The 20076-nt window shown below is 38.1% G+C and overlaps 1 pseudogene; it reads right to left on the bottom strand.

The window, feature by feature from the left end:
* Window positions 1-238: 238 nt before the first annotated feature.
* Taf5l-ps1 (TATA-box binding protein associated factor 5 like, pseudogene 1) lies at window positions 239-2746 on the bottom strand (annotated as a pseudogene).
* Between the last annotated feature and the right edge of the window lie 17330 nt (window positions 2747-20076).

Here is a 20076-nt window from a genome sequence, read left to right as displayed (position 1 = left end):
CTCTGTTGAAGGGCATCTGGGTTCTTTCCATTTTCTGGCTCTTATAAATAAGGCTGCGATGAACATAGTGACTTATTCAAAATTACTCTTTATCATAATTTGTTGATGGTGTAGGGCTGGAACCCTAGGTGATTGGCACAGCGCTGAGGCTCACCCTCTGCCCACCATAATGCTTCTCCCCAGGGTATAAAGGCTGACAAAAGTGCAGCCAATGGAAGAACCACCTCTTCCACCATCACTGCAGGAGCCCATGCTCAGTCGCTACCTGCCTGCCTGCCCACAGAAGCACAGCATATGGTTATGGTGCCCCTTTCTCCTGATACACTGGGCCACCAGAGTCTAAATTCCCTGAACCTCAAAATTCCAAGTATTATAGCCAGTGCCAGAAGTCACTTGCTGCCAGTGCTAGGTTTCCTCTTCTCAATAATAAAATTAATTATATAATAAAAATCCTGGTTTTGTCCCCACTTCCCTCAAGGGGCAGCCACAGGAGAGACTGTCTACAGCTGCTATAGGGAGAGTTCTGCAGCTGTCCAGTACACCCACTGGGAAGAGACAGATGCAAAAGCAGGATGCCTGCATGAAGCAGGAGGCCTCAGGCCTGGGGGGAGCTTCCCAGCTCTCAACTGGAGTCTTATGCACCAGGGCTGTGTAGAGTGCATGTGGGGTAGGGGAAGGCTCTTTTGCAATCACTGATTCAGTTTTAGCAAGTCCTGGACTGTGACCACTCTTCCAGCCCCACCCAGTCTGCCACCTGGATAAAAACTTAATGTTCTTGATTCTCTTGTGTGATTCCAGTCATTAGGAGGAGGTTGCAGGCCATGAACTGTACACTCAGGACGTTGCTCATCTGCCCAGTGTACACGCCCACAAGCTCCCCAGAAGAGCCGTCAGCTGGTGTGTTGCAGCACGTGCTTCTGATGTCCCAGACGCGTACAGAGTTGTCCATGGAGGCAGAAGCAATCAGACCGCTGTCCGGGCTAAAGGCCAGACTGGTGATGCTGTCCGTGTGGCCTCTCAGTTCTTTAAAAAGTGTCCCAGAGGCCAAGTCCCACAACTTTAACCGCTGGTCCTCACCAGCAGATGCCAAGTACTTACCATTGGGAGAAAAGGAGAGGGAGAGCACGGGGCCTCGGTGACCTGTAAAAAGCCGCACTGAGTTCCCCTGCTGGGCACTCCATAGACAGTTTTGTCAGTGGAGCCAGTAGCTAAGTAGTTTGAGTTGGGGTGGAATTTGACACAGTCCACATCTGCCAGGTGCCCCGCATATATCCTCAGCGGGTACGTGCGATCAAAAGACCACAGCCTGGCGGTACGGTCATGGGACCCACTGGCAAAGTACAGGCTGTAGGGGCTGATGTCCACGTCCCACACAGGGTAGGCATGTCCCTGATACAGCACAGTGTTGGTGAAGCTCCCCAGGTCCCAGTACCTGATGGACATATTTTCAGAACAAGAGAGCAGCCCTGAGCTGTCCGCGAGGAACCGTGTGCTATACACTGGGCCACAGTGTCCCCGCAGAATCTTCATTTCCGTGCCTATGTCATCGTCTTCGCTCTCCTCCTCCTCCAGAGTGTCACAAGCCAGCCGGACACGGGATGTGTCCACACGGTGGGGCTCTGACTTCAGTTTTTTGGACCGCAAGCTCCAGAGCTTTATGCAGGAGTTGTCAAACCCAGCAGCCAGCAGTTTGCTGTCAGAGGAGATCTCTGCGGTATTCAGCAGCTGCTCTGTGTTATAGAAGGCGTAGAAGCAGATGGTGGTGAGGGAGGGAGGTCCATCCTTGACCCGCTTGATACTCTCCTGCAAGACCTCCAGGGCAGCCTCGTTCTGCAGGATAGGGTTGGGCACATCTGGTGGCTCCAGGCTGCTGCTTTCACTGCGGGAGGAGCCACCACTGGCATACAGCTGGTAGTCTGTCCTCTTAGCAGGCTGCACGTCCAAGTGAATGTGCACGGCGAGCACCTTGCACAGGGCAGTGTTGTTGTCGCTTTGGAGGTAGCGGATAAGGTAGTTGTAGCTGTCTTCCTGGAGACGGACCACATACTTGTTGTCCAGGAATGCACGAAGCTGGAAGTTTGACAGAATATCCTGGATGGTCTGCGTGGTCTGCAGTTGCTCGATGATGTCCTTCTGACTTGCATTCTGCAGGAACATTCCATGGAAGCGGCTATAGAAGCGTTCCACGGTGCTCTTGGGGCCACTCTGGACCAGGTTGAGGTGGAGGTAGACAAAGAGAGGGTAGAGGAGAGGCATAACTTCATGGCTGTACTGGGAGTCAGAATCAGTGAGAAAGTTCCTCAGTCGTCCAAACTGTACTTCATATTGCTGGGGTTCTGCGTGGCAAGGGGCTGCAGACACCGCATTGGCACAACCAGATTCTGATTGGACTGTGAGGTTGGCCGCCATCTCCTCAGGGGTCTGTGAGAGTCTCAGGCCTTGCTTCAAAGGGCCTTCTGAGTCCACGTACTGCCAGCGTTTGAGGTAGCAGGACACTGCCACCTGAACCTGCTCCGTGCGCACTCGTTTCATGACTGAACATCCCAGGCGGCTCCCGCTGCCCCGCCGCCGCCCCGGCACCGGCTGCTTCCGTATCAGTTGCCCGCCGCAGGACTCCGTACCGCGGTCCGCTAGCCGGGTCCCCGCGCCCTACGTCCTGCCGCGCCTGGGATTCTCGGTGGCCGCCCCCATGACCGCCTGACGGAGCGGGCGCGCCGGGCTAGGCCGCGGACGCGCGACTCCGCGGCCAGCCAGGGCGCGCTCGGAGCTCCTCTAGCGATGTCTCTGATTTATTTCTTCTAGTAAATTTTGTATCTAGCCACTTTGCTGAAGTTGTTTATCAGCTATAGGAATTCTCAAGTAGACTATTTTGGTTTGCTTATGTATACTTTTGCATCTTCTGCAAATGGTGATACTTTGAGTTTTTCCTTTCCATTTTGTATCTCTTCATCTCCTTTTGTTTTCAAATTGCTCTAGCTAGAACTTCAAGTACTATATTGAATAGATGGGCAAACAGTGGGCAACTTTGTCAAGTCCTGGATTTTAGTGGGATTGCTTTTAGTTTCTCTTCATTTAATTTGATTTGGTTGTTGCTAAAATGCTCTTATTATATTTGAATATTCCATGTATTGCTGATCTCTCCAAGACACTTAACATGAAGAGGCATTGTATTTTGTCAGAGAATATTTCAGCATCTAATGAGATGAGTGTGTGGCTCTTTCCCTTGATTGTGTTTATATAGGGTATTAGGTTGATAGATTTTCATATGTTGAATCATTCCTGAATTTTTGGAGTGAAGTCTACTTGATTGTAATGAATGATGATTTTGATGTGTTTTTGGATTCAAATTGAGAGAATTTTATTGAGGATTTTTTCATCTATATTCAAGAGTGATTTTTTTCTGAAGATGTTTGTTGGATCTTTGTGTGGTTTAGGTATCTGAGTACCTGTGGCTTCATAGAAGAACTTAGTTTTCCTTCTGTTTCTATTTTGTGGAATAGTTTAAAGAGTATTGTTATTAGCTCTTCTTTGATGGTCTGATAGAATTCTTCCCTAAAATCATCTGGCAATGGGTTGTGTTATTGTTTTTGTTTATTTATCATCATCATCATCATCATCACCACCACCACCACCACCACCACCACCACCACCACCACCACCATCATCATCATCATCATCATCATCATCATCATCATCATCATCATTTTGGTTAGGAGGGCTTTGTTGACATTCTCTATTTCCTCAGGGGCTATTGGGTTGTTTAGATAGATTACCTGATCTGGGTTGTCTAGATATATTACCTAATCTTGATTTAACTTTGGTACATGGTATCTGTCTAGAAAACAACCATTTCATCAACATTTTCCAGGCCCTCAGTTTCTGTTGTTATGTCGCCCTTTTCATTTTTGATTTTGTTAATTTGTGTACTGTATCTGTGGCCTTTACTTGGTTTGGCTAAAGGTTTATTTATCTTGTTGGTTTTTTCCAAAGAACTTCCTCTTCCTCTTCATTTTGTTGATTCTTCGTATAGTTCTCTTTGTTTCTACCTAGTTGATAGTCAGCTCAGACTCTGACTATTGTCTCCCATTTATACCTCTTGAATGTGTTTGCTTCTTTCTGTTCTAGACTTTTAATGTGTGCTGTTGTTTATATGGGATGTCCTCACTTTCTTTATGAAGGCTCTCAATTTTATGAATTTTCCTCTTAACACTGCTCTCCTTGAGTCCAATAAGTTTGGGCATGATGTCTTTTCATTTTACCTTAATTCTATAGGGTACTTTATTTCATTTTTTATTTTTTCTCTGACAAAATTGTCATTGAGCAGAGAGTTGTTTAGTTTTCATGAGTATGTGGGCTTTCTGGTGCTTTGTGATTATTGATGTCTAGTCTTAGTCTGTGATGATCTACTAGAATACATGGGATTATGTCAATCTTATTATATCTGTTGAGACTAATTTTCTGTCCAATTATATGGACAGTTTTGGAGAAGGTTCCATGAGGTGCTGAGAATAAGGACTATTCTCTTGTTTTGGATGCAATATTCTGTAGTTTCTTTGTTAAATTCATTTGGTTTATAACTACTATTTGTTTCACTGTCTGTTGCGTTTATGTTTCAATGACCTGTCCATTGGTGAGAATGGCATGTTCAAGTCAGCTCCTATTGTTGTGTAAGGTTCAGTGTGTGTTTTCAACTTTAATAATATTTCTTTTTTGAATACCAGTACCCTTGCATTTAGGCCATTGGTGTTTACAGCTGATGCTTCCTCTTGGTATAATTTTGCATTGATGAATATGAAGTGTACTTTTGAAAGTTTATTTTATTGTATATTTGAATGGTAACTCTGACCTTTTCCCTTACAGCTTTTAATTTTCTTTCTGGTTTCCGTGCCTTTATTATCAGATGAGAGGATTTTCTTTTTTTGTCCAATATATTTGGTATTCTTTAGGCTTCTTGTACATTTATGATCATCTCTTTCTTTAAGTTAGGGAAGTTTTCTTCTAAGATTTTGTTGGAGAGGCTTTCTAGGCCTTTCAGATGTGATCCTGCACTCTCTTCTATTCCTATTATTTTTAGGTTTCAATTTTTCATTCCGTCTTGAATTTCTTAAACATTTTGGTTTATCAGCCTTTTACACTTTATATTTTCTTTGACCAATGTGTCAATAATATCTATGGTATCTTCTAAATCTGAGATTCTACTTTTTATTATTATTTTTCTGAATTCTGTTGGTGATAATTGCATCTTTACCTCCCGATCTCTGTTCTAACTTGTCCATCTCCATGACGTATTATATTTAGGTATGTACCTTAAAACCCTGATTATCCATAACTTTTTACATGAAATGTTTTGGGATTTTTCTCAAAGTCATTTTCAGCATGTAATGAGATGATCTTTTTTTTTCTTTCAGTTTGTTTATATGACAGATTATAATGATTAACTTTCATATGTTGAACCATTGATGCATCTCTGGAATGAAACCTTTTTGATCATGATGGATGATGTTTAGATAGATTCTTAAATTCTATGTGCAAATATTTTATTTAGTATTTTGTACCAATGTTCATAAGGGAAATTGGTCTGATATTCTCTTTCCTGTTTTGTCTTAATGTGGCATGGCATCATTGTGACTGCAGCCAAATGTAATGAGTTTAGGAATATTCATCTTGTTTTTATTTTGTCGAAAAACTATTTGATAATCACTTAGAAAAACTATTATCTTATCACTAATAAGATAGGTGAGTTTTCTGCAAAATTGTGTTTCCTTTGGCCATTTGATTTACTACTTTTAGACTTTTAACTTGTATAGCACAACATTAAGCTCTTAATAACAGCTACCGACTTTTATTAAGAGTAAGGACTATCATTAATTTATCCAGAGTGCCATAAACATTACGTAGAAGTATTAAGAATTTCATTTCATGGCTAAGATCAAAAACTCAGGTGACAGCAAATTCTGGTGAGGATGTAGAGAAAGAGGAACACTCCTCCATTATTGGTGGGATTGCAGACTGGTACAACCATTCTGGAAATCAGTCTGGAGGTTCCTCAGAAAATTGGACATTGAACTACCTGAAGACCTGGCTGTACCTCTGTTGGGCATATACTCAAAAGATGGCCCAACATATAACAAAGACACATGCTCCACTATGTTCATAGAAGCCTTATTTATAATAGCCAGAAGCTGGTAAGAACCCAGATGCCCTTCAACAGAGGAACGGAGAGAGAAAATGTGGTACATCTACACAATGGAATATTACTCAGCTCAGCTATCAAAAACAATGACTTTATGAATTCATAGGCAAATGGATGGAATTGGAAAATATCATCCTGAGTGAGGTAACCCAATTACAGAAAAAAACACATGGTATGCACTCATTGATAAGTGGCTATTAGCCCAACAGCCTGAATTACCCTAGATGCACAGAACACATGAAACTCAAGAAGGATGACCAAAATGCGAATGCTTCACTCCTTCTTTAAAAGGGGAACAAGAATACCCTTGGCAAGAAATACGGCGTCAAAGTTTAGAACAGAGGCAGAAGGAACACCCATTCAGAGCCTGCCCCAAATGTGGTCCATACATATAGAGCCAGCAAACTAGATAAGATGGATGAAGCAAAGAAGTGCAGGCTGACAGGAACCGGATGTAAATCTCTCCTGAGAGACACAGCCAGAATACAGCAAATACATAGGCGAATGCCAGCAGCAAACCACTGAGCTGAGAACGGAACCCCCGTTAAAGGAATCAGAGAAAGGACTGGAAGAGCTTGAAGGGGTTCGAGACCCCATATGTACAACAATGCCAACCAACCAGAGATTCCAGGGACTAAGCCACTACCCAAAGACTATATACATGGACTGACTCTGGGTTCTCACCTCATAGGTAGCAATGAATGGCCTAGTAAGAGCACCTGTGGAAGGGGAAGCCTTTGGTCCTGCCAAGACTGAACCCCCAGTGAATGTGATTGTTGGGGGGAGGGCAGTAATGGGGGGAGGATGGGGAGGGGAACATCCATATAGAAGGGGTGGGAGGTTAGGGGGATGTTGGCCAGGAAACCGGGAAGGGGAATAACAACCGAAATGTAAATAAGAAATACTCAAGTTAATAAAGATTAAAAAAAAAGAATTTCATTTCAGTGGGTTGGGAATTTAGCTCAGTGGTAGAGTGCTTGCCTAGCAAGCGCAAGGCCCTGGGTTTGGTCCTTAGTTCTGAAGAAAAAAAAAGGAGGAATTATTTCAGCTCAGAAGCCCATTCAATTTTGTCTGTTATTGAAGTCACAGAATCCCTCTTCAGAACACCTTATCTCATCACTGCAATCCTAGCTTGTAAAAGCATGAGAGATATTTCTATAATTGTAATTTTCAATGACATTGCCTTCAACTATATTTTCATACTGCAAGAGCTGTTTTGAGTTTTTGTATATTATAGGTATCCTTTATATTGTGCAGGTGAAAAGAGATTTCTATTCCTAGTGATTCTCCATAAACTTAAGGTCAACAAAATGGAAGTATATTATACAAATTATTATTGTTTCTCATGTTTACCTGGTGGTTGAATCATGTATGAGAGGTATTATTGATATAACAGTAAGACATTCATATGCAGGGATGTGACTGAAAGAATTAAGTTTGAATATACTAGGGTATATCTCCCAATGCTACATGAGCAAGTGGTTTACCGTATTTTTGGATAGATCTAAAATCCTGTTCTATGCCTGAGAGTCCAGAGACTTTAACTCTAGCCTAACCACTTGTTCTCCAAAGATAGAGTGCTCAGTATTGAGAGCTTAGGGATTTTTACCAGATGCCTGGTTTTTTAGGTTATGCTGCTTGCTGCTGAAAGTGCCTAATGTAAACTATGTCTACAATAGAATTATTGTTAGATAAATTAATCGATGTTATGGAATGTATACAAATTCTGCCTAATGTATACAATCCCATACAAAAGAATAACTAGTAAGGATGTCAGTGTGAGCCTATGAAATGTTTATAAATCCTGCACCATCATTTTATCAGTTATGCTCTTACATTCAAGATACTAGGACTGTCCAGATTATTTATCAAATAGCCAGAACACTGTATTTAATTGTGCCTGATCAGTTGTAGATCAAGATTTTGTACACAGAATATTTACATAATCATGAAAGGAGAAGATACAGCCCATCACTGAGTATAGATCATTTAAAGAAACTCGTAATCAGTAAATTCTAGAGATGTGTACTTAAGAACAGATCTTCAGTTTTTTTTCCAGTGGTTTACTTTATTCCTGTCTTTAAAATAGCTCATGTGAAACCATATATCACTCATTAGAATGATGGACCTCTGAAAAACAATGGTGTTACCCTTTCTCCTTGACCTCAGATGATAAAAGTGATTAAATGGCCACCTTTCAGTGGTCAATGATTGTTGCCACTTTATGACCACAGCTCATCCTGCCTGACACAGAGTTCCTGACAAAAACCTCACATCACCATATGAAAAATCTAATAACAGCTTCCTAAGACAGTCAGATAGGCTTTGTGGCAACATTTTTCCAGAAGGAGCATTCTCCATTTACTGATTTCTACCTCAGGGATCATTGTACAACATGAGAGTCAATCAGATTTGAAATGGTTTAAATATTTATCTTCAATGAGTCTTTGTAATAAAATATAGACAGATAAGTTTTTATTCAGAGATATATTTTATTCATATTTTCCTCATCTTTGTATAGTACACAACTTTTCATTTGAAGTCCAAATCATTGTTTTTTGTCTCTTAGGTTGTAAGGCATGATACAGTTTTAAAACCTCCAGTGAATGTAAACTTACAAGACAGTCAAAGATAAACATGCTGATGAAACTATATGAAACTATTCATAGCTAGAGTCTATGAATACAGAGGTTTCATTGACTAAGTCTTAAACCTTTCTTCCTTTCCACACATAAACTTTCTTTATCAAGCCATATCATAAAATGTCTAATGTCCCACATCCAGTAGATACACATGATCCAGAGTAAAGAGATGGGGCCACCTACCCATCTCAAAGTTTTTGTCCCAGAAATGTTCCTGTCCAAAGAAAAGACAGGACAAAAATACAGCAGAGAGTGAAGAAAGGGCCACCTGAGGACCTCCTTACCTTGTTATTCATCCTATCTGCAGACATCAAAACCAACACTATTGCTATTGCCAAGTGCTTGCTAGCAGGAATGTGGTGTGGCTGTTCGTTGGGAGGTTCAGCCAACAACTGACCAATGCAGGTGTGGATGCTTGGAGCCAGCCATTAGACAGAATTTGGGGATCTCTGTGGGGGAGCTAGCAGAAGGATTAGAGGAGCAGAAGTGCATTGCAATCCCATAGGAACAAGAACATCAGTGGGGCAGACCACCGATTATGCCCAGGGACTAGACTACCTATCGAGGATTGTACAGGGAGGGATCCATGGTTCCAGATACATATGTAACAGAGGATGGCTTTGCTGACGTCAGTGGTAGGAAAGGCCCTGGGTCCTGTGGAGGTTTGATGCCCCATTGTAGGATGATGCTGGAGCAGTGGGGAGGGAAAGGGTGGGTGGGTCAGGGAGCACACTCAGAGAGGCAAAGTAGAGGGGACAGAGAACAGATATGGGATGGGGATTTGTAGAGGGGAACTTGGATGTAGGATATCATTTGAGATTTAAACGACTGGAATGATTAACTTAAAAAAATCCATAATGTTCCATATTTCATGTCTGTTTTGAGAGTTCTGAATGTCCCTTAGTATTCTAAATCCAGTTAACTAGGGGCACTCCTAGGCACTTCATAACATTATCCTACAAATTGGCCTGTCTAGGGTTGTCTTAGTAAGTTTTTGCTGCCAGGATTCTAAAGTATTCTTTCCTCATTGCTGAAATTTTATTTCACTATTTCTAGGGAGATATAAATTTATGTATACACTTCCTTAATAGGGAATCAATGACAGATAAGAGTAAGGGTACCACTTAAAGGAAACTTTTGAAGAAAGGAGTTTTATTAAGAGTACCTAAAAATATTGATGAAGGATTACTCACCGGGGAAAAATGTTCAAAGACATATGCATCAGTAGATACCACTACATGTGATAAAATATCACATAGGTCATAATGATAACCTAGTGTTAACATTTTGCTAAATGAAAATATAATTTCTTCAGGGATTCCTACTAACTTAGTATAAAAATCATAGTTCACAAAATCTCTAAGTAGATGGCAATTACCATAGGACTCCCACAAAGTGATGATCATAGAAAAATGAAGGAATAGAGAGTACTGAGAGATATATGAAACTATATGCTCTAGATATAACTGGGCTTGTGCATGTGAATTACAGCAATTGTTATAACTTAATGAAGACATATGAAAACACAAGATTGAAACAATCACAAAATAGATATGAAAATGTGGGTGAGAAATGGGACATCTAGCAGAGAAGCTATTAGAATTTGTAGCCTTTAGGAAAGGCAAAGTTTTCTTTCCTGCAATGACCCTGGGTAGTTGAACAATGGGACAGGTCCCACTGATCATACACTACTATTCTTGTAATTGTAAATTTTGAAGATTTCTTCATTTACTCTATCAATATACCTCTATGCTGTGTATTTCTAAACAAATTCTTTTCTATGAGTTAGTTCATTGGCAGAATATCTCTATCAGGACACCAATCTTTATCTGACAAAATGTAAAATAATTTTTCAGAATTTTGCTTCATCTTCTTCATTAGTGGCTTTTGTTAATTAAGATAACTTTTATGTTTTATGAGTTGGAATTAAACATAAACATTTCTATTTGCAAGTTATCCTAGTTAATTGTGAAATATCTGGGAGATCTGAGAGTTGAGGGCTGAAATTATGAAAGAATTCATTCTATTTCAAACTCTACCTCACCAATTCTCTTTTAGCGTCATCCTTTCAACATCAGGGTACTTAGTGGTTAGAGGCTGTATCCCACCAACTTTTAGATTTAAATTTATTCACTAATTAATAAACAATGTTCATTATTTTCTTCATAAGAAAATTGGTTTCTTCTAAAGAAAAGTTTTCTAAATTATTTATTACATGATTTTAGATTAAGAAAGAAACAGTGGGTTATATGGCATTTAGTGAATGCTGAACACACACACACACAGACACACACACACTATATATATGTATATAGATATAATTTTTTATTTATCAATTTAAATCCTGCTCACTTTCCCCCTCAAGTTTCCTCCTCCCACAATCCTTCCTCTCATACCCCTCCTCTTCTCCTCTGAGTGGATGGGGGCCCTGCTGGGCATCCCTTGGCATTATATGTATTGTTATAGGAATAGAAATATTTTCAGGCTTCTTGTCACTGCCAGAGAGATAATTGTAACTTTCCTGGCATGTTTAAGTACCTGCAATTCTAGTTCATTTACAACATGTTGTACTATGAGGGCAATAGTTTCCGGTGCAGATTATGATGTCATGTTTTTCACTTACTGATACGTCACTAGCTATCCATGAACTCCTTACTGATTCTTATTTGTTCTATATTTGTGCTTTCAAATGAAACAACTGTGGGATCTGATGAACCCAGACAAGTTTGGGATTTAATTAGACACACAGGCTTCTTTCTTTGCAAGACTTTCATACCTCAAAACCTGAAGTTTGCAGCAATTTCTCTCTGTAGAATCCTTTAGTTATGATGCAGTCCCAAAGGACTCTCCAAAGACTTTTTCTTTTGAGACACTCACAAGAAAGAATTCAGATTTGGTAATTATAAGCTATAAGAAAGTCTTTAAAAAGTTATTGTCTTCCAAAGCAAGTGTTATCACTCTGAGTTCAAGTGAGATGAAATTTCCCATTTCGAGGGGGCTTCAGTAATAGAGGTATGGACCTTTATCTCTGAGTTTCTCTCCCTTTCTCTGCTACATTGCTGAGTCATGCCATATGTGGACACTGAACTGAAGGTGCTGAACAAATGAGCGAGGTGTGCAATTTGTACTGAATCTTATAAGCATAGCATCAGAGAGGTCTGTTAAGAGCAGAAATCTGGAGAAGGTTTTCTGTGGTAGAAACACATGCAGAAAAGTGTCAGTTAAGGAGAAGAAAATTTTCTAGATTGTAAGATTTGCTAAAGTGAAGAATGTCCCCAACCTGGTGTCAATCAGTGATGTTCTTAAGAGTGTACGGTAAAATCCTGACTGATATTGAATATTGGTGAATCATCCCAGTGATATACTGAAGCTGACTTTAGCTCAGTTAAAGTTGTTTAATACAGTTGGTTATAAATGATAGTAATTATTTCAGCCATGTTTTCATGTTTTCAACTTTTACATGAATCTTACATGAATTTTAACGATAAGCAATCATAGATCCTGGGAGAAAAACTTCCAGTATTTGATGAAGATTAAAATGAAATTAGTCATTGAATTCTGGAACAAAAATATAGACCCTAAATTAGCTTTTATAGTAAAAACCTGTATGTAGGTCTCCATGTATGACTGGGAAAGGATCTAAGCATCAGTGCTGTTCTAAAGGTTTTTTTCCTCTTTGAAGTTGAGGGCACATGCTAAAGGGAAGAGGACATTGCCATGGGTAGTTTTCCATAATGTTCATCTAGGATGAAGATGATGTTCTTTATGTCATTGCCCCCTGTTTAGTGAGACTCAGCTTTCCTATGTTATTAAAATTAGGTTTCCAAGCTTTCTTGGTTGAAGTTGCTCATACCTATAGTTTTGGTCATGACTGGCCAAGAGTTTACCATAACACTACGTTCACAGCACATATTTTACTTTGTTTAAGTTTATAAATTAATATATTTTTTCATGTTTTGAGATTATGTTTATATATGTCTTGTGGTTAAATGAGCTTCACAAACTTTATTACTAAAATGTTTGATCAAACCTGTGGTTTCATAAATGGAACCCTTTAGTTTCATATTGCTAATATAGTAATATAGTTTGTGTGTTGGTATTTATACATAGGTTCTCTGTAAGTTCAGATGCATTCTCCATGACTGTAAAACTTTTTTCAGAACAAAATCTCAGACATCTTAGTAAGAATTGGGATGCAAAATCTGCTTTTCAGTTTGATGTGGATTTCTGTACCAACTGGTCAGTGCTGATAACATAGTACAGTTAGCATTATACAGATTTTATTTACATATTCATAAATATATTCCCACATGCACATGCCTAAATATATCAGAATATTTGTATACAAATATATTTGTACATAAATATTTTGCATGTATGTGTGTATATATTTATATATGTAACATTAATTGGTAAAAATGGGGTCATAATGCAACTGTGAGCAAGGAAGAGTAAATGAGAGGCTGAGGAGGAAGAATGGAGGGGGAGAAAATTATATTAAAATTAAATTAAAAAATAAGTTTTAAAGAACACATGAAAACCCACTAGTTGCTTATTATAGGTAAGTTCTGGAGATATATTTTCCAACTGTGATGCAAGCAGTTTAACAATTACGCTTCCAGTTCATCTCAGTTATTATCTATGCCATGGTGTCAATTCTCATATTAGTTTTCTTGTTTCATTGCTGATTATTCATTTTGAACGAAGTTCCTAAATCAATATTATGCTAATCTTTGTTTGAGATACACCATCCTGATTTTATCATGAAATCATAAAAATATTTTTATGTTAAAAAATAATGGATCTATCTTATTCTATCAAATTCTAATGAGGCATAGGCATATTCTGTTAACTTAGACTACATAAGAAAACTGTATTTTGGGTTAGAGATTTAGTTCAGTGGTAGAGCGCTTGCCTAGCAAGCGCAAGACCCTGGATTCGGTCCTCAGCTACAAAAAAAAAGAGAGAGAGAGAGAGAGAGAGAGAGAGAGAGAGAGAGAGAGAGAGAAAAGAAAACTGTATTTTTATGTGATTCAGATCATTTCAAATACTATGGGAATATACTGAGTATCAGGTCAACATTTCAAAATGTAGCCTAGATATATTTTCAGCACAAAATTATATGACTTTTCATTACAAGTAGCCAGTTATGTCCTCATTTCTCAAGTCACCAAACTGCACAGAATTATAGTTCTTTTCTCATTAATTTATTGATTTATTCCCTTTACTCTCCAGTCACGATCCCCCACTTCCAGTTCCCCCTTCACACAGAACAGACCTCCTCCCTCCCTCCCCTTCTTCTCTGAGAGGACAAACCTCGTTTAAGTCCCCCCCCCATATCAAGTTTCTATGATATCAAGTTTCTGCAAAGCAAGTATATCTTTTCTCACTGAGACCAGGTAAGGCAGACAAGTTAGGATAAAAGATCCACAGGCAGGTAACAGATTTAGGGACAGACTTCATTCCACTTGCTGGAGAACACACTTGAAGCCTAAGCTGCACAAATGCCATATATGTGCTGGGGTTCTAGTTCAATCCTGTGTTTGCTCTTTGGCTGGTGGTTCATTCTCTGAGAGCCTTGAGGGTCTTGTGGAGTTCTTTGGCCCTCGGCATCCCTCAGTCCTCCTTTTCACTCTCCAATAAGACTACCTGAGTTCTGTCCCATGTTGAGTTGTGGATTGCTTACTATATCTCTTTTAATCCATTGCAGGTGGAGAGTTTTAGCAGACTATTACTCTCAGACCCTGTCTGTAATTAGTGTCAGGGGTTGTTGATTCTTGCCCATTGGTTGGGTCTCAAGTTGGGTCATTGCCTCGTTCTTCCCTGGAACTTTGTCTCTGCGTTTCTTGTACACAGGATCAAGTTTGTGTGAAAAATTTTGTGTGTAGGTTGGTGTCCTTATCACTCTACTGGGGGTCCTTCCTGGCTATGAGAATTGGCCACTTCCAGTTCCATACATCCCGTGCTAGGGTTCTCATCTAATATCACTTCCATAGAGTCCCTGAAGCCTCCCTCATTGCATGTCTCTGGCACATCGTTGAGATGATCCCATACCCTCACCACCCTCACCATTCATTTTCTATTCATTTTCTAATTGGTGTAAGTTCGATTATCAAAATTCTTATTTTCATTTAATTGATGACTAAGGACATTTGTCGTTTCTTCAAATTTTTCTTGGCCATTCAATATTCTTCTGTTGAGAATTCTCTTTTTAATATTGCATGCCATTTTTTTTTCTGGAGCAGGGGATCGAACCCAGGGTCTACCACTGAGGTAAATCCCCAACCCCTTGTATGCCATTTTTAAATTGGCTCATTTGTTTTGTTGTTGCCTAACTTTTTGAGGACATTATATATTTTTTGCATATTTGCACTCAGTCCAGTGTTGGATTGGTGAAAAACAATTTCCACTTTGTATGCTCCCATTTTTGTACTATTGACAATTTCCTTTGCTGTACAGAAGATTTTCAGTCCCAAGAGGTCTCATTTACCAATTCCTTATTTTAGAGCCTGAGCTTCTGGTGTTCCTGTACCAATATGTTCAATGTTATTTCCAACTTTCTCTTCTATATATTTACTGTATCTGGATTTATGTTGAGTATTGTGAATGCTGGTGCTCCCTTGATTTCTTTCTTAGCCCATTAATTATTTGGATAAAGGAAGGCTACTGATTTTTTTTAAATTAGTTTGTATCCAGCCACTTTGTTGAAGGTATTTAACAACCGTAGGAGCTCTTTAGTAGAGTTTTTGGGGTCACTTATGTATTCTATTAGATCATCTGCAAACAGCAATACTTTGAATTCTTCCTTTTCTATTTGTATCTCCTACATCTTTTATTCTTATTGCTTTAGGTAGGAACTATACTGAAGAAATAAAAGGGAGTAGTCAGCTTTTCCTTGTCCCTGATTTTAGTAGAACTGCTTTAAGTTTCTCTCCATTTAATTTTATGTTGACTATGGGCCTGACATATATTGCTTTTGTTGTGCTAAGGTATATGCCTTTTATCCCTTATTCCTCCAAGATTTTTAACATGAAGGGGTATTAAGTTTAGTCAAAGACTTGTTCAGCATCTAAAGAGATAATGATGTGGTGTTTTTTTTTTCTTTCAGTATATTTATATTGTAGATTACATAGTCAGATTTTCATATATTTAACCATCTCTGCATACCTGAAATGAAGCCTACATGGTCATGGTGGGTGATTTTTTTGATGAGCTTTGGGCTCAGATTGTGAGTATTTTCTTGGCTATTTTTGCATCAAAGTTCATAAAATAAATTGGTCTGAAATTCTTTTTCTTTGCTGAGTCTTTGTGTAGTTTAGGTATCAGGTTAACTGTGGTCTTATTGAATGAGTCTCACAATGTTTTTTCCTTTTCTATTTTGTGAAACAATTTGATAGTTCCACAATGTTAGTAATAGTTATTCTTTGAATGTGTCATGAAATTCTCTTCTGGCTCTGGGCTTCTTTTGATTGTGAGACTTTACTGATTGCTTCTCTTTCCTTAAGAGTTATAAAAATTGTTTAAATAGTTTCCCTGATCTTGATTTAAATTTGGTAAGTGGTATCTATCAAGAAAATCATCTATTCTGTTGAGATTTTCATGTTTTTGGAGTGCAGGATTTTGAAGCAAGATGTAGTAATTTTTTGAATTTCCTCAGTGTCTGGTGTTATACCTCCCTATTCATTTGTGTTAATTTGAATACTGTCTCTCTGTCTTTTAGTTAGTTTGACTAAGTGTTTTTCCATCTTGCTAATTTTCTCAAAGAATCAGTTCTTTGTTTTGTTGACTTTTTGTGTTATTCTCTTTGTTTCCAATATACTGATTTCAGCTCTGAGTTTGATTACTTCCTACCGTCTACTCTTCTTGGGTGTGTTTGCTTCTTTTAATTTCTAAAGTTTTTGGGTGTGTTGTTAGCTTGTGTTACATTAATAGACACCTCCTTTCTTAGGTTGCTGAAATTTTCTTCTATGATTCTGTTGAAGATATTTTCTGGACTTCGAGTTGAGAAAATACTCAAAGAATAATACTCTACTCCTATTATTCATTGGGTTGGTGTTTTCATAGTGTCCCGAATTTCCTGCATGTTTTATGTTAGTAATATTTTAGCTTTCACATTTTCTTTGACTGATGTATAAATTTCTTCCATTATATTTTCTGTTCCTGAGAGTCTCTATTCCATCTTGTGATTTCTGTTGGTGATACTTGTGGCTGTCAGTCTTGGTCCCTTCCCTAGATTTTCTGTCTTCTATGATTGGACCAGTTTGTGTTTTCTTTAAACTTCTACTTCCATTTTTCTATATTAACCAGTTTTCGTTTTTCCCTCACCTATTATATTATATTTGTCTTGTATTTCATTATATTTATTTTCTTATTTTCTCTTTAAAGGGTTTTACATGTTTAATTGTAGTTTCTTTTATTTCTTTAAGGGACTTATTTATTTCCTCTTTAAAGCCCGGTGTCATTTTCATAAGATGATACTTAATGTCTGTATGTTGCTCTTCAGGTATGTTAGTATATTCAGAACTTGCTGAAGTGGGACAAGTGATTTTGTTCTTTTTCTTGCCTTCAGTCATTTGGTTGTCTCAAGTGTCAGTTGGCTTGGTAGCTGGTGGTTGTTACAGGCCTCTGAGACTGCAGGAAAAGCTGATAGTTCCTAATCACAGCAGGTCTCTGGTTGTCCTGGGTTGCAGCAGACCTCCAGGGAGTCACAAAGAGCAGTGACAGAGGGAATTGAGTAGGTGAGTGATTCTGGATTCCTGGTAAAAGTGTGTATGGGTCTTTGGAGGCAAACGGGACAAGGCAGACCTCATAGCTTCTAGTCTTATATGGGGCCTGGAAAACTGGGAATTGGGGCTTTGGTATTGCAACTCACCCTGGGCTGTTTCAGTTACAAAAAGAGCTGTGGCCCTTGGGAATAGAATATAGATCGTGAATTTCCCAAATTACCTTTTGAATTTAAGCAAACATCTGCATGTGTTCTCTTAGAATTTTTTAGATGGTATGGAATGACCTAATCTATACAGTGATGTTTGTTAGTTCTCTGAGTTTTTCAATTAAATTTAGGATACCTTTTTAAGAAAATAACATCCTAGCAAGTACTCTTCACTGGGAGATTTTAGTTTAAGTAGATATGGTAAATATGACCATACTTGGTGTTTCTTTAAAATTATCCTGTGGCTTTAAAAAAAGCAGGCATTAGATAACGGCAGAACGAGTTAGGGATTCAGGGTAAAAATTTAATCATAGGAATTCTCTTTTCTAATTATTTCATCATTCTTTTAATTGACTGGGGATTATTATTATTATCATTATCATTATTATTAAATATTGGTTGTATTCTACTTTCAAACTACTGATTTTAAGTTGTCTCCAATCTCATAGCAGTTCTCAGGTTGAAGTGCCTTTCAGTAACTACAATTAATATTTCTTTCTTCACAGATCTGCCATGGAAGGCGAAATTTTGGATACATTTTTTTGAGTGTGTTTCCAGTTGCCTCAGCAAGTCAAGTATTCAAAGTAGGTTGAATTTAAGAAGCTCCCATGAGTGCTGTGTTTGCAAGTTCTTTCTGTAAGATACTTTGCATTCTATCAATCGTTCTTGCAAGATTAATAATTTGAAAGAACACACAAAATTTCTTACCCAAGTGTAACAAAAATTCAGGAGTTTCATAATAAAGTCATTTTATGCATGACATTAACATTTGTAAATCTTGTTATGTTTTTATATTCATTGCATGATCTCATTCTATGTCCCCATTCTGTTCAGTCTAAAAAGACTAACTACTTTTTATGTATCACCTTTAAGCAACCCATCCAACAATTTGCATTCTGATTCTGTGATAGGAAATTAAACCTCACTGTAATTTAAATATGAAACGTGTGTTTTTTCTGTAACACACACGTCAATAGGTAAAAGGTTACCTGTGGGTGGGAATTACAGAAATCCACATTCTGGATAATTTTTGAGTGAGACACTGCCTGAACTACTCCAATACATAGTTTATAAATAATATTGACAACTATATTTTTTAACTTTATTTGTCATTAAATCAATAGTTTGTTCTCAGGTGCTATGGGTTGTTGTGTGATTATGAAGAGATAGGTTCATATCTATTTCAAGCTCTAGGAGGTTCAATCAATATAAGCCTATTTTTGCTTTATATGAATTAGATTACAATATAAGAACTGATTTTCCTGGGAAGTTTTTGATGCATTTTACTTTTGTGAATGGTTTGCTCTTCTATTTATATTGTTACAGAGAATCTCATTGTGTATCATCTGGATCAGTGCCCTTCAATGGACAAGTGGGGATGTCTTTTAGTAGCAATGACTGCTTGTTTATACTTTGTGACCTTTGTCTTTGAAGAAATCATCACAACAGTAAGATTTTTGACTGATATGTCCATACCCATTCTTGATAAATATTTTCAGTCATGGGAAAGCTATCAACAGATCCTAAGATACTTACATTATCCTCATCCTTAATAAGAGCTTGTATCTCCAATGCTTTTTCCATGACATTTACACTACTGTATTATGACACCAAATGATGAATCTAATAAGAGCACTACATATTCTTGTGCTATTTTTTTCATCATTTTGTGTTTAGTTTCTTATTTAAAATGTCCAGTAGCTGTGAATCATCTATTTTCATTGTACTGCTATTTTTTAAGAGTTCACCACACAAGGCAATTTTGCTGTAACTGCCTCCCATAACCTGGCTCAAGCATACATATGGCATATGTATCAGTTTTTGTGAAATTTGATGAAAGAAGCTCTTTCTCACTGTAACATTTTCTAATTTTTAGCATCAACTTATACTTAATATTCTATCTCTCATAATAAACATATTTCTAACATAGTATATTCACTAAGGTGTATAACACATACAATTTTATAGCTTCAGTGTCACATGAAGGCCGTATGAATTTTTTTCATGTTCAAAATGAGGACTACAGTCTATTTTCTTCCAATATGAATGGATTGCAGAAGTGAGTATTCATTTCATCTGAACTCATTAGCAATTGCTTTTCACTGGCTGGTGTATGTTATCCATAATGCTCAAATTTTTTCAGAATGCAGTGAACATTTTGTTCATAAATATGTACATTCATTGACTTCAAAAATGTCATAGAATATTATTAATAATGATAAAATAGTTGCTTTGAAAAAGACTCTTGCTATGATACACACAATGACTTTGAACATAGGTGCTCCTGTAACGCTTGAACACACATAGTT

This window comes from Rattus norvegicus, chromosome 1, assembly GCF_036323735.1.
Source record: "Rattus norvegicus strain BN/NHsdMcwi chromosome 1, GRCr8, whole genome shotgun sequence".
Lineage (NCBI taxonomy): Eukaryota > Metazoa > Chordata > Mammalia > Rodentia > Muridae > Rattus > Rattus norvegicus.
This window is presented reverse-complemented; position numbering and strand designations above follow the sequence as displayed.